We start from the raw sequence: 15447 nt of genomic DNA on the forward strand, positions 1-15447 counted from the left end.
TGAATGAGTCATTTCTGTAGATCACATAGATTAGGCACCCCTTTTTACCACCACCCTGAACATACTTTCTTTTCCAGTCACACCCTTTTCACCACCCCTCTTAGTAAGTTACTGTCACTCCTCTATTTTTCTTATTTTTTCCCACCATGTCATGTTAAAAAAAATCCACATTTCACAGATGAATAGTTAAGAGTCATGGTGGATGAAATCATGAGGGTAGAGCCACAACTGTTTGGAGCACAATAGGAAAATGAAAATGTGGGATATGATACTCATTAGAGTGACTGCTGTAGGCACCTCCCTGTACACAAGAAAGGACATCAGAAAGAGGTGGAACGACTTCAGGGGCAAAGTCTGTTCCCTACTCCCCAGTCACTATCTGCAGGCCAAGACGACTGGGGGTGGTCTTCCCAGTGCCCCTTGACAACAGTTTCCCTGGAAGGTGGAGGTCTTGGTCATCCTGCATCCTCATGGCTTGACAGGAATACCTGGGAGAGTTGAGTCTGGTAAGTCACAACAAGAAAAATGTCGCAAAAATGTAATGACATGCATTCTCACTGCCCACCTTGTGCCAAAATCACTGTTACTCATATCAGCCAGCTCAGTGTCCCTTGCCCCAAAGACCCCTGTTTGTCAACTCCCAATTGAAGTGTATTCACCTGGGAGGATACCTTTTCTACAATGGGTGAAGGTCAGGCACCAATAGGACTTCTAAAGCCAGGAGGCTCTGTCACTGTTACTCCACTGAGCCAGCCCAGTGTTCTCTACCCCAAAACCCGTTTGTCAACTCCCAATTGAAGTGTATTCACTTGGGAGGAGAACATTTGTACAGTGGGTGTAGTACAGGGACTGACAGCACTACAACTTCCAGCAGGCACTCTTCCTAGAAAAATAAACACCAACATAGTGTCCTCTTGTCTAAAGACACCTGTGCCTCAAATCTCTGTTGAAGTGTACTATGAGACCTGCCAGCCTTAGGTTGGTCACCCCTAACTTTTTGAATGCCTCCCTCCACTTTTTAGATACTGTTTTTGCTGGTTTTAATACTCTGCACAAATTACCACTGCTAACTAGTGCTAAAGTGCAAATGCTCTCTCCCTTTAAACATGATAATATTGGATCATACCCACTTGGATTATTTAATCTACTTATAAGTCCTTAGTAAAGTGCACTTTATGTGCCCAGGGCCTGCACATTAAATGCTACTAGTGGGCCTGTAGCACTGATTGTGTCACCCACTTAAGTAGCTCCTCAACCTTGTCTCAGGCCTGCCATTGCAAGGCCTGTGTGTGCAGTTTCACTGCCAATTCGACTTGGCATTTAAAAGTACTTGCCAAGCCTAAAACTCCCCTTATTTACATATAAGTCACCCCTACGGTATGCCCTAGGTAACCCATGTGTCAGGGTGCTGTATAGGGAACATGCAGGATATGTACCTATGTAGTTTACATGCCCTGGTAGTGTAAAACTCTTACATTTGTTTTACACTACTGTGAGGCCTGCTCCCTTCACAGGCTAACATTAGGGCTACCCTCATATACTGTTTGAGTGGTAGCTGCTGATCTGAAGGGAGCATGAAGGTGATATTTAATATGGGCAGAATGGTGATACAAAATCCTGCTGACTGGTGAAGTTGGATTTAATATTACTATTTTAGAAATGCCACTTTTATAAAGTGAGCATTTCTCTGCACTTAAATCCTCCTGTGCCTTACAATCGACATCTGGCTTGGTTCAGTTGACAGCTCCCCTGCGCATTCACTCAGACACACCCCAAACACAGGATACTCACTTGCATACATCTGCATTTTGAATAGGTCTTCCTGGGCTGGGAAGATGCAGGGACTGACACTTGCATGTCAAAGGACAGTAGCCTGCCCTCACACAAAGGACTGCTACACCCCCTACTGGGACCCTGGCAGACAGTATTGAACTGAAGGGGGACCTGGTGCACTTCTAAGCCACTCTTTAAAGTCTCCCCCACTCCAAAAGCACATTTGCTCCTACCAGCTCAGAAACTTCCTGGAGAAGTGATCCTGAACCAGAACCTGCATCCTGCCAAGAAATACTGCCTGGCTGCCCAAGGGACTCACCTGACTTTTTCCTGTGAAGGACTGCTGCCTTGCTGTTGCCGTGCTGCTTTGCTGCTCTCTGGCTGTGGTGAGAAGTGCTCTCCAAGGGCTTGGATATAGCTTGTCTACTGTTCCCTGAAGTCTCAGGACCAAAAAGACTTCATCTCTACAAGAAGCACTCCTTGTGTGGTGAAAATCGGCACACAGCCTGCCAGAAACGACGCATAGCCTGCATTGCGGTGAAAAATTCACTGCACGCTGAACCGGAACGACGCAGCTCGACTTCGCAACAAGGGGATCGATGCAGTGCCAGCATAGCGACCAGAAATTTTACGCGCGGCCCACTGGATTGACGCACATCTGAGCCGGAACGACGCAGCCCGACTTCCAGAAAGGAATTGTCACAGCGCCTGCCGTGCAGTAGAAATGTCTATGCAGATCCCACCAGATCGACGCAGCCCCTTTGACTTCATCTTGTCAGTGCCAGAAATCCACACATTGTCCCCTGGGCATCGGAAAACACCACAACCCGAAGAGGATCCACGACTGAGCGCCGGAAATCGATGCAAACCCATTTTGCATCAACACTAAACGACGCATTGCCGTGTGCGGCCCATGAAATCGACACACACGTCCCTGTTTTCCACACATCTCCTCTGTAGTCCTTTGCAGAGATTTTTAACGCAAACCAGGTACTTTGTGCTTGAAAGAGACACTTATTGCTTTCTAAAAGAGTAAAGACACTTTATATAATTTTTCCAGTGATATTTTCAACATATATTTATTGCATCTTAATTGTTTTGACCTGCATTTCATCAGATAATTATAATATATATTTTCGAAACACTGTGTGGTGTATTTTTGTGGTGCTATACTGTGTTATTGCATGATTTATTGCACAAATACTTTACACATTGCCTTCTAAGTTGAGCCTGGTGGCTCAGTGCCAAGCTACCAGAGGGTGGGCACAGGATAGTTTGGATTGTGTCTGACTTACCCTGACTAGTGTGAGGGTCCTTGCTTGGACAGGGGGTAACCTGACTGCTAACCAAAGACCCCATTTTAAACTATAGATATAGATGTGTATACATGTACAACTGACAGGATCTCAAGACAATGTTTGCTGTATAGCAGCAACAACTCCCATGAGGAGGATGAGGGAAAGTTAGATTTATTACAACTTACTCCAACCAAGCAGGCAGGGTCATGATTATTTTGACGAAGCATTAGCATGTGTTGCATACAGATCAAATTCTGAATAGGCATTAGGCGACACTCCTCAAATAACATTCAGAAGATGTCAGTCTTCGAAGGACGAGCTCAGTAAGAATCAAATTTTGAGTGAGGTACTGAAGAAACATTGGTATGGATTATTTTGCTGTAAAAAGTGTAAACCATGGAAAAATTGTTCTGACACAGCAGAATCCATATTATTTGTTTTGTTTGTTATGTTTCAACAGGTCCTTTGTTGATCATGCCCCTTTTATTTTGGTGGGGGTGGCTTCATTTCTGTACCCATGAAGAGGGCCCAGCCGGGCCGAAATGCATTGGGAGAACCCAGCAATAAATCATTTCATGCAACTTACAGCGGTATCTAAGGGTTTACTTATGCCTGTGATACAGTGTACACACATATATGTATATATATATATATATATATATGAGGGATTTCAGATTGTTTTTCAATATGGAATTGAGGAGTAAACACACTTGTTTTGCCTTCACCAAACCCTGGAGTTAGGATCATTTATCCTTTCCAGAAGTGCAACTTGTTCACCTGCTACATTTATATGTGTCAGTGCTTCCTGTTGAGGTTTCATTTCTGTGCAATAGGCATCATGGCCAGAACGGAAGCTCACCTGCTTGTGTATCCAACAAGAGTCCACAGTTTGCACAGATTGTCTATCCAATTGGAGCAATTTCTACTGGTTTGTTAGTTAGTGCTACCTTTCAAGTCACAGCAAACAGCTTTGTCCCGGGAATGGGCTATGAGCTATGCAATTGGGGATGGTTGTCCCCAGGGCCAATATTGGCTCCTCAAGGGGGGCATAGGGGCTCTCTTCCAATTTTTGAAATTTGCCCCTGGGAAGTGGTGGTCTCCGAGGCTGGAGTCCACAAGGGACCCCCTTTTTTATCTTTTTTTCAAACAGTAGCGGTGGCATACCCTGCGGTTGCTGCAGCAGTGCGTGGGCCCCCCATGTTAGTTTAATATTTTATCCCCAGGAGGTGGCATCCCTGGTGCTACAGCGGGGATGTGCAGGCCCCTGTTTTAATTTAATCTTTAGCTCTGGCGTTTTGGTGGTCCCCTGGGTTCTGGGAGTGGACAAACAGGCCACAAGGCTCCTCGCTCAGCCCGACTCTCTTCAATGTCTACATGAGCCCCCTCGCCGACATCGTACGCAAACACAGCATCATCATCACCTCCTACGCCGACGACACTCAGCTGATACTTTCCCTCACCAAGGACCCCACCAGCGCCAAGACCAACCTGCAAGATGGAATGAAAGACGTCGCAGACTGGATGAAACTCAGCTGTCTGAAACTGAACTCAGACAAAACGGAAGTCCTCATCCTCGGAAACACCCCGTCCGCCTGGGACAACTCCTGGTGGCCCACGGCCCTTGGCACCGCACCGAGCCCCTCAGACCACGCATGCAACCTCGGTTTCATCCTGGACCCACTTCTCACCATGACCAAACAAGTCAACGCTGTATCATTCTCCTGCTTCCTCACCCTCCGCATGCTCCGAAAGATCTTCCGTTGGATCCCCGCCGACACCAGAAAGACCGTGACCCACGCCCTCGTCACGAGCCGTCTGGACTACGGCAACACCCTATACGCCGGAAACACCGCTAAACTCCAGAAACATCAGCAACGAATTCAAAACGCCTCCGCCCACCTCATCCTCAACATACCCCGCAACAGCTACATCTCCGCACACTTGAGACACCTGCACTGGCTTCCCGTCAGCAAAAGGATCACCTTCCGACTCCTCACCCACGCACACAAAGCCCTCCATAACAAGGGACCCGAATACCTCAACCGCCGCCTCAGCTTCTACACTCCCGCCCGTCTTCTTCGCTCCACCAGCCTCGCTCTCGCCGCCGTCCCTCGCATCCACTGCTCCACGGCAGGTGGGAGGTCCTTCTCCTACCTGGCGGCCAAGACTTGGAACTCCCTCCCCACCATCCTCAGGACCACCCAGGACCACTCCGCATTCCGGAGACTACTCAAGACCTGGCTTTTCGAGCAGCAGTAACCCCTGCCCCATAGCGCCTTGAGACCCGCACGGGTGAGTAGCGCACTTTATAAATGTTTATGATTGATTGATTGATTGCCCACATAAAATATTTGTTTTGCCCTGGGAAGGTGGTGGTCCATGTGATGTGGAAGGCTGCGCAATCTCCTCACATATTTGCTTGTCATCGCCCCTTTGAGGTGGTAGTCACTGGGGCTAACAAGGCCCAGGAGGAAGACTCTATGTGCCTCCTCTTTTCAAAGGCCCCAATGCCCCAAGGACCTGGTCCACCCTGCTGCAATTTTTTTTGAAAAATCTGAAAAATCTGCAGATCCATCCACTGATATTTTCAGAGATTTAAAAAACATGCTTTTTAGCCCCAGCAGGCTCTGTATGGGTCCCCTAGACCAATACTAGGGTCTCAGGGTGACCCGACCATGGCCCCTTTTCTCTTTTTTTCTCTTTTTGTGGGACTTAGCTTCATCTGCCAACATTTCCTTGTAGAAGTGTTGGCAGCAAATTAGATTTCAGCATGGAGACAGATGGATCTGCAGATTATATGCATGCCTAGATATCTATATTTTTTTAAACTCTACTTACTCCAAAACTACTGACGGATTTACATAAAATCACAAAAAGCACCTTTTCTGGACCAAGAGCTAGCTTTCTGACAAATTTAGTTCAATTCCATTCTGCAGTTCGGGCTGTAGCTGTGTTTAACAATTTGAAAAATCCCAATGACGGAGAATGGGGAAAATTTTTTGGGGGATCCCCCTTCCCCCTGCCACGGCTTAACAGATAACCCCAAAACTTTCAACACAGCAGCTGAACTGTCCAAAGTATTAGTTTTGAAAATCTGTCAAACAAAAATATACTCATATATATATATATATATATATATATATATATATATATATATTTGTACATGTATGTGTATATATGTAATGTACCATACATATATGTTTTTAGACAGCTTCAGGGTTGTCTATCAAGTGGGAGTTCAGAAAAGTGGGAGGCCCTAAAATGCTTTACCCTTGGGATATTTAGGCATAACTACTGCTTGAACCACTGAAAGAAATTACACTAAATTTGGCAGAAAGGTACTTTTTTGTCTAGGAAGCATTCTTTGTGCTATTTGATGTAAATCTGTTCATTAGTTAAGAGATACTAAAGGAAAAATAAATGTATATATCTGGGTGGAGCCTGAGCACAGATATCATGGTCACATCTGATTGGCTGTCAGCACTTAAACCAGGTTTTGAGGTTAACATGAAAAAGGAAAACATGTAAAGGGTAATAACAAATTTCAATTACAATATAAATCATTTGTTGATTTTATCATACTGACTTTAGGAAATGTGGTGTGTTCTAAGTTGATTTTACCCTGTGATAAAGCCTTCCACTGGGACTTAATGAATTATGTTTGAGAGACAACAATGCACTTATGCTTTAACCTATATAGGTTATGAAAGGTGCTACAGAAGTTAAAATGGGAACATAGTTTCTTTAATTTCACACTATCTTTCTCCACCATACGAGAATCAAGTTCTGACCTTCCCAGTAAAGTATGTACTTCCAAGAGGAGCAGCCTGTCATTTAATTCCCCTGTGTCCTACTGCAGCCTCCCAGAGTGTTTTCTAAAGAACAACTAGAGCACTAACAGTCTTACGTATATCAAAGGTGTAGCACACCTGAGCACAAATGTATATACTGCAGACAACAGCACATGAAGCAGCAAGCAAGCACAAACACACACAATTGGAGGCACACAACCAAAGTCACTCAGGAACAACATCAACCTAGGAAAGGAATTGCAGGACAAACGTATAACCAGCAAAATAAACTCTTTGGCTTTAATGCCAACAGTATTGATTTCAAAAACAATGTCCAAAGGCTATTGGCTATTCCAATTAAAGTATAAATCATGGCACAATTTTGTGTCCCTACTTGACTCCTGACTGCCATGTAACCTCCACAATAAGGGGCATCAATGTGGCAAACAGGCACATCAGGGATTATCCAATCGGGGGATCGGATTTGAGAGGGTTTGGGCTTAGGAGGAGGGGCTCATTTTTAGAAGGGGGACTTCTTCTTGGGGATGGAAGAGTATGGGTCTTTGTAGGGGAGCCGGGGAGGTCTTGGAGATGAAACAGGTGGCCTTGGGGATTGATGAGGACCTTTTGAGTGTGGTACAGGGTGGAACAGGGGTGAGGCCCAGGTCACAAAGGAAATCTTTTGGACCCACAGGGGCAGTCATCAGAAGGGGGTTGCAATTTGGAGGTTGAGGTTGTCGTTGTCTGACATGTAGCTGTGGATGTCTTGGGTGTGTGCTTATTGGAGGTATGCTTGTGTGTGGTGGGTATATGATGGGTGCGTGAGTGAGGGCATTTATGTGTCTTGGTCTTGGCGGTTGGGGTGCTGGGAAATGATATGGTAGGTGGGTGGGTGTCTGTTGGGGTAGTGACTACAGGTATGGTGGATATGCTGGATGTGGGTGTGTCAGTAGCTATGGTGTGGTGTTTCAGGTGGATGTCTGCTGGTCTGCAAGGTTGGTGACTTTGGGTAGGATGGGTGTGGTGGCTGTGTATGTCTGTTGTGGTGGTGTCTGTAGGTAGACTTGATGTTGTATGTGTGATGGTGGGTGTATAGGAAAGTAGCCTATTTCTAGCATGGTTACTCCCACTTTTGGCCTGTTTGTGAGTGTGTGTCAGTGTGTTTTTACTGTGTCACTGGGATCCTGCTAGCCAGGACCCCATTGCTCATAGTTTGTGGCCTAATGTGTATGCCTGTGTAGTGCCTAACTGTGTCACTGGGGCTCTGCTAATCAGAACCTCAGTGCTTATGCTCTCTCTGCTTTTAAATGTGTCACTGTAGGCCATTTACCAACTTCAATTGGCATACTGGACCCCCCTTATAAGTCCCTAGTATATGGTACCTAGGTACCCAGGGCATTGGGGTTCCAGGGGATCCATATGAGCTTCAGAATTTATTTTGCCACCCATAGGGAGCTCAGAGAAACCCTTGCACAGGCCTGCTATTGCAGCCTTCGTGAAATAACGCACGTTATTTCACAGCCATTTTCATTGCACGTAAGTAATTTAAAGTCACTTATATTTCTAACCTTCACTTGCTAAAGGTTAGGTGTAAAGTTACTAAGTGTGAGGGCACCCTTGCACTACCTAAGGTAACCCCACATAGTTCAGGGCCATTTTCCTGGGCTTTGTGAGTGCAGGGACGCCATTACACGTGTGCACTACATATAGGTGAATACCTATATGTAGCTTCACAATAGTAACTTCAAATATGGCCATGTAACATGTCTAAGATCATGGAATTGTCCCCCCATTCCAAATCTGGTATTGGAGAGCCAATTCCATGAATCCTGGGGGCTCCACCATCGACCCCCAGTACTGCCAAACCAGTTCTCTGAGGGTTGTACTGCAGCTGCAGCTGCTGCTACCTCACAGACAAGGTTCTGCCGTCCAGGGGTCTGGGCAGCCCAGTCCCAGGAAGGCAGAACAAAGCATTTCCTCTGAGAGGAGGGTGTTACACTCTCTCCCTTTGGAAATAGGTGTTACAGGCTGGGGAGGGGTAGCCTCCCCCAGCCTCTGGAAATGCTATGAAGGGCACAGATGTTGCCCTCCTTGCATACACCAGTCTACACTGGTTCAAGAACCCCTTCTGCCCTACTCTGGTGGGAAACTGGACAAAGTAAAGGGACCACTCCCCTCTCCATCACCACCCCGGGGTGATGCCCAGAGTGCCTCCAGTGTGTCCCAGACTTCAGCCATCTTGCTTTGCAAGGTGTGGAGGCACTCTGGAGGGCTCTGAGTGGCCAAAGCCAGCAGGTGATGTCAGAGACCCCCCTGATAGGTCCATACCTGATAAGGATGCCAATCCCCCTCTCAGGGCTATTTAGGGTCTCTCCTGTGGGTTCTCTTTAGATTCTGCTTGCAAGTTTCCTTCAGCAATCCTCTGAAACAACTTCAGACTCTTCTGACCTCGGATCAACCGCAGCTTGCTCCAAGAAACGCTGTAACTGCAACAAAGTGTCTACAAGAGACACTTTTCTTCAGCAACCTCAGCTCCAAGTCAGCACCAGCAACAGTTTCCATGGTGTGCACGCTTTGGGGACTCCCTGTTTTCATCATGTACCAGAAGAACCAAAGGAATCTCCTGTGGAGTGATGGATTCACATCCCTGCTCCAAGCAGGCACCTTCCAAGGTGATTATTGGTACCCTGGGACTCTTCTCAATGCAACAAGCTTGGACATCATCAACACAGACTGTCCTGAGGTCATGCTGATGCAATTTGGAGGAGGTAGGACCTTGCCTTCTCCAAGAACGACAGTACCCCTGTGTATTGTGTCTTCTTCACCTCCTGAGGCCTCTGTGCACTCTTTACAAAGTTCCTTTGTGCACAGCCTGGCCTTGGTCCCCAGCCTTCCTACCTGTGATGCTCAACTCACTGAGTTGTTCTCCGGATGTGTGGGACCTTCTTTTGTTGTGCTGCATCAACCATGTTTTGCACCTCCTTTGAACCTGGATTCTGTGGCTTCTGGAGGTGCTGGCAGGCATCCTGAGGGCTCTCTAAAAAGCATAGAGCCCCCTCTTCCTCCTCACACAGAGTTGGTCCCTCCTGGGTCCATCCAGTGCCATGTTGATGATAAACATAATTTTGCCGTAGCCAAGGCTTGTTGGTGCCTTCCAACACAAAATCTCATCTGCAATAATCTTCATGCCGTGGGACATCTTTTGCATCATACAGAAATCTGCTGGCATCTTCCTAGCATGCATTTCAGCAGTCTTTGACTAACCAGGGAGTCTTCTTTTGCACCCTCTTCTGGGTTGTCAGGTGCTCCTGTCCTTCCTTGAACTTCTTTCGACTTCTGGACTTGGTTCCCTTCCTTTGCAGGTCTTCAGGACCAATAATCCAGCGGTTGTTCTTTGCAGACTTGGTTGGCTGTTGCAAAATCCAAAAAACAAGGTGTAGTTGGTCCTAACGAAATGTGCAGTACTTTACTTCTGCTTTTCTGGGCTCTAGGGTGGGGTAATTTACTTACCTTTACTGCATTCTTACTCTCCCAGCGATTCACATTCCACTTTTTTAGTATATGGTTTGTGTTGCCCCTAGACCTACTTTCTCTCTTTGCATTCTATAGGATTTCCTAATATTTGCATTGTTCTATGACTATTTACTTGTCTAATTTTGGTGTCTAGTGTATATATTGTGTATAATACTTACCTCCAGAAGGAGTATTGTGTCTAAGATATTTTTGGTAATGTGTCACCCAAATAAATACCTTTATTTTTGGTAACACTGAGTATTGTCTTTACTTGTGTATAAGTACTGTGTAACTATAAGTGGTATTGCATGAGCTTTGCATGTCTCCTAGTTCAGCCTAAGATGCTCTGCTATAGCTACCTCTATCAGCCTAAGCTGCTAGAACACTACTACTTCACTCATAAGGGATATCTGGACCTGGCATAAGGTGTAAGTACCCAAGGTACCAACTGCAAACCAGGCCAGCCTCCTACAGGGGGTGCCAGGAAAAGTAATAACTGTTGAAGTGTCTGCAGGTGGATGTTGTTTGTGTGAGTGATGTTGGTGTGTCTTGCGGTGCTTGTGTTTGTGTGTGCTACCTTTGTCTATTGAGGTGGATGCATGAGGATCTCTTTGTGTGCTTTGGGTAGGTAGAGGAAGGAGGGATTTGGACTGGGAAGAGGGAGATGGGGGGCAGAAGGTGAGGGTAAATGCACCATGAATGCCTTCCAGGAATGCATTGGTCTGTTGGGGTTGACCTGCCAATCCCTGGATGGCATTCACTTTGGTGGACTGACCCACATAAATACTTCTATGGAGGTCAATAGCCTCCTCACTGAAGGCAGCAGGGCTAACAAGGGCTGGGGTGGAGGTGCCTGTGGCAAAGGTGGCAAAGAAGACACCACTCCTCTTGGTTGATTGGGCATGGCCAATTTGGTAGGAAGCAACAGGGAGGGCTGTAAATGAACAGTTGTGTCAGACAAGGATGGTACTGGAGCTTCCTCAATGGGTTCATCACCACTAGGGAGTGGCCACTAGAGGAGGAATATGATGATTATGATGATGAAGAATGTTCGTCTCCCCTGTGGCACTCCCCTGAACCTCCAGGCCATTGGGTCCCTCTGTGTCAGTGGTATCTTGCCCAAGGTCCCGTGGTCTGATGCTGCCCCACTCAGCTGTACACCATCTCCTTCACTTGCTGGTGTCGGTGCTGCAACTATAAAGAGAAATAGGTTCACAACATGTACCTGATAACACTTCAACCACAACTGTGAGTGACAAAGAATACCATCAGGTAAAGTAGGCCTCAGCAAAAACTTGCACCTAAGTGGAACATACATGTGCCATAACTTATGCTACCATGCAGTCTGGATTTTCCAAAGTTAACCACAAGAAAAACAGGGTGTCAGACTAGTACAATTGCATGGATGAAGTCTGTTATACCCCCAATAATACTACAACTAGGCGACCTCTGCATCCCCAATGCTGTGCCATATGCAGCAGGCTCCAATTAACTTGTAGCCAACAAAAGTATCCTATTGTGAAGTACACACCCATTTTTGACACACAAGTCTGTGCACACATCCATTTTTAACTTTCATGATGTACCAACAATTTGGGATGAAGCCAATGACACCCAGCTGACTCTGATACAAAATTGCAATAGCCTAGAGTCATTGCAATGGAAATACCCATGTCATAATGGACACATGTAAAAATTGTACAGATCTACAAGTGACACCTGTCACAGTAGAGCAAGGAGGTACTATCCGTGTCGCACAGAGATGCCTTACATGTGTCAATGAAAGGAACACCATTGACGGCAGGTTCAATTTGTCAAGGAGTAATGTCTCAAGGATACACACAGCAAAGAATTATTAAGCCCTTGGATAGTCACCGCTGATGTCTGACATCCATGACAATTACAACATCTCAGTGTGTCAGTAGTACACATCTGTCTCTTGAATGTTGTAGAGACACAGAACTCACAGTTACAAATAGGACTCCAACCTGTTGTTCAATGAGAAGCAACATCACTACCCATATCTATGGATGATTGCATGAACTCAAGTACATGTGATTTCAACATGAATGCAAGACACTCCATGATGCATGACAACAGTCATAGAAGAATCCTCATTTAATGCACATATGCACTTAACTCTTCAACATGATGCCACATCAAGGGCATAGATAAGTACAGATTTATCCTGCAATTTTGGGCCACATGTCATATCCCTCATTGCTACAGCAGTTCTACATGCCAAATTACATACTATGGTACATGATGGTATCTGTCAGACAATACACAATGCCAACACACTCCTGTCTGTGACACAACATTGAATGTACCACCATTGTAAAGATGCCATTCCACAAACAGTTTTCCTAGCACATGTATGTGACGGGATACAGACATCAGACCATGAACATGGCTAGGACGTGTCTGAAATATCAGAAAATGAACTTTTCCTAAAGGAAAAGGACACATGCTGACATTCAAGCATATTGAATGTTGGCAACAGCCATGGGACATGATTCATGTCAATGTACATTCGGCACTTACAGAGGGAAAGTAGTTTGCCACATCTGCAAACAATTATTCAGGTAAGCCATGTCACATATGATGGGCATCAACACAGCACAGACTGGAGTTCGGCAAGTACCTGGCGCATCACACATTGGGATTGTTGGTATGCTCCCAAGACTTGGGTGATGGTGCCCTGGCCAGAAGCATCCCCAGCAGCCACATGCCACTGACCTCACACCATCCCTCCCATGAACCCTACTCCCACATGCCTGCGCCTTTGGCGCATCTTGTCCCCTACTACTGGTTCCAAGACCATCATTGTCACAGGTGTCTTGCTGTGGCTCTGGATCCTGGACTGGGGGAGCACAAGATTGTTGTCATAGTCCTTGGGACACAGGTTTGGGGGTGACTGGTTGCCAGAGATGTTGATGCAACTAGGCTGGGAGGAGTCGATGTGGTCACGGTGAGGCTGGTCATCTGACCAGGTTGCCTGGATGGGACAGAACAGTCGTCAATGTCTAGGAGTGTTGTCCTCACTGAGGGCCTAATCTGTGGGGATAGTGGCAGTCTCTTGGTAGACCTGCTGATGTGAGAGACAATGTTCCAGGTTCTATTGTGACATCTACCTCCAATAGTTAACAGTGACATTTGACTAAGGCCATGTACACATTGGATTTGCCTATGTGCCTTATGTAACAGGCACACATGCTATCAAATGTGTTATTTTGACGTTTGGGTAACATACTAATTATATTTCAGACAACTAGCTTCAGGATGTCTGTTGTATATCACACTTTAGAGGGATGGTCACAGACTTATATCTTGCCAGCAGTGCAGTGAAAGCAGTGGCTAGGCAGGATGTGGGTTAGGTCAGCTTGAGACCTACTTGACTGTCATGCAGGCAGATCCAGAACTTAGTTGTATATGTGATAGATGTCATCATGCGGTCAGTGCTTTGGGAATATGTCTGCTGCTAATACAATTCAGATGATGCATTTTGGTGCCTTTGATCTGTTTTTAATGTTTTTGGCACACAGTTTGAGCAGTCCTCTCTCTACACATTTTAGTATCTTGGCATAGCTGCTCAAGGTAGACCTAGTTGTTTAGCCACATCACAGAGGGTACAATGATCTGTCTCTTGGTCCCTCCCAGGTAGGTTAACTACATCTGTGAGTTCATAAACAAACTCACATTGTAACAGTGGCCTGGTTATTGGAGTTTCAGTGACAGGCCCTTCTTGGATATGGGGTCATGTTATTTCAAGATGTCCACACCATATACATGGGTTATCCTCTCAGGTAATTACAGATCCATTGCAAGTTCACGTAGAGAGATACTTGCACAAATACACAGTGGGATAATGTTTTGCATTGGGTATACAGTGCCTCCTGGCCTTAGCATTGCTGTAAGTGCCTGTCCTACACACAGACTATACAGATGCCATCCTCTCAGGTGAGTACAGTTTAATGTGGACGTTGTACTAAATGTTAAATAGGAGTAGGCTACACTGTTCTGGTTTTAGTAATGTTGGAACAGTGCCTTCTGGGATTTGTATGCTTTCAATCCCTGACCTATACCCACTATGCAGGGATGTAGTTCGCCCAGGTCAGTTTAGTTCACATGTTGGAAGCCAGACAGGGGTCTGTGGACAGGTGTACACTGAACTTTTTAGTGGGGTGACAGTGAGGGTGGCAAAAGATAATCAGTGAGCATGCATGCAAAAACATTTTGGTGCCATTTTCATTGTTGTGACTTACTCAACTCCACTCCCCCAGGTATAACTGCCAAGCCCTCAGGATGCAGGATGGCGAAGGCCTTTCTTCTCCCAGGATGAAAGTTTTAAGGGGAAAGGTGGGGCCCACCACCATTGTTCTGCGGCTGCAGCGGTGTCTGGATGCCATGGAACGGACCTTCTCCCAGAGGTCATTCCACCTCTTCCTCATGTTGTCCCTTTTGCGCAGGGTGGGGCCAACAAAATTCACTCTGTCAACTATTCTTTGCCACATTTCCATTTTCCTTGCAATAGTAGTATGTTGGACTTGGGTTTCGAATAGATGTGGCTCTACTCTAAGAACTTTATCCACCATGACTCTTAACTCATCTTCAATGAAATGGGGATTTTTCTGGGGTGACATGGTGGTAAAATACAACATTCTATGATAAAGATAGGTGTTGGGAATGGAGAATGTGGCGGGTAGTAAATGGAGTGGAGAGTTGCAAATGGGTGTGATGTGGTTGTGTTGAGGGTGTGGGATATTTGTTCAGTGAGAGATGGAGGGGTGGCAATTAAATTGGAATTTTTCTTTTTTGGGGTGCTCTGGATGGTGTATTTTGCCTTGGAATTGCAAAGGAGTGTGGGGTGTTTTATAGTGTGGTTTGTAGGTGTGTCGGGTATGAATGTGTATTAGATGTGTTGTTTTCAAAATCATCCAATGTGGTGTGGTGTATTACTGTGGGGTCCGCAAACCACTGTGGCTCGGACCATCATTGGAGGACTGGTACTGCATGACTGCCACTGAAATTTTGAACTATCAATAGGTTCGGTGGTTAGTTGATGGGCTGTC

Source organism: Pleurodeles waltl, chromosome 5 (genome assembly GCF_031143425.1).
Source record: "Pleurodeles waltl isolate 20211129_DDA chromosome 5, aPleWal1.hap1.20221129, whole genome shotgun sequence".
NCBI classification, from domain to species: Eukaryota; Metazoa; Chordata; class Amphibia; order Caudata; family Salamandridae; genus Pleurodeles; species Pleurodeles waltl.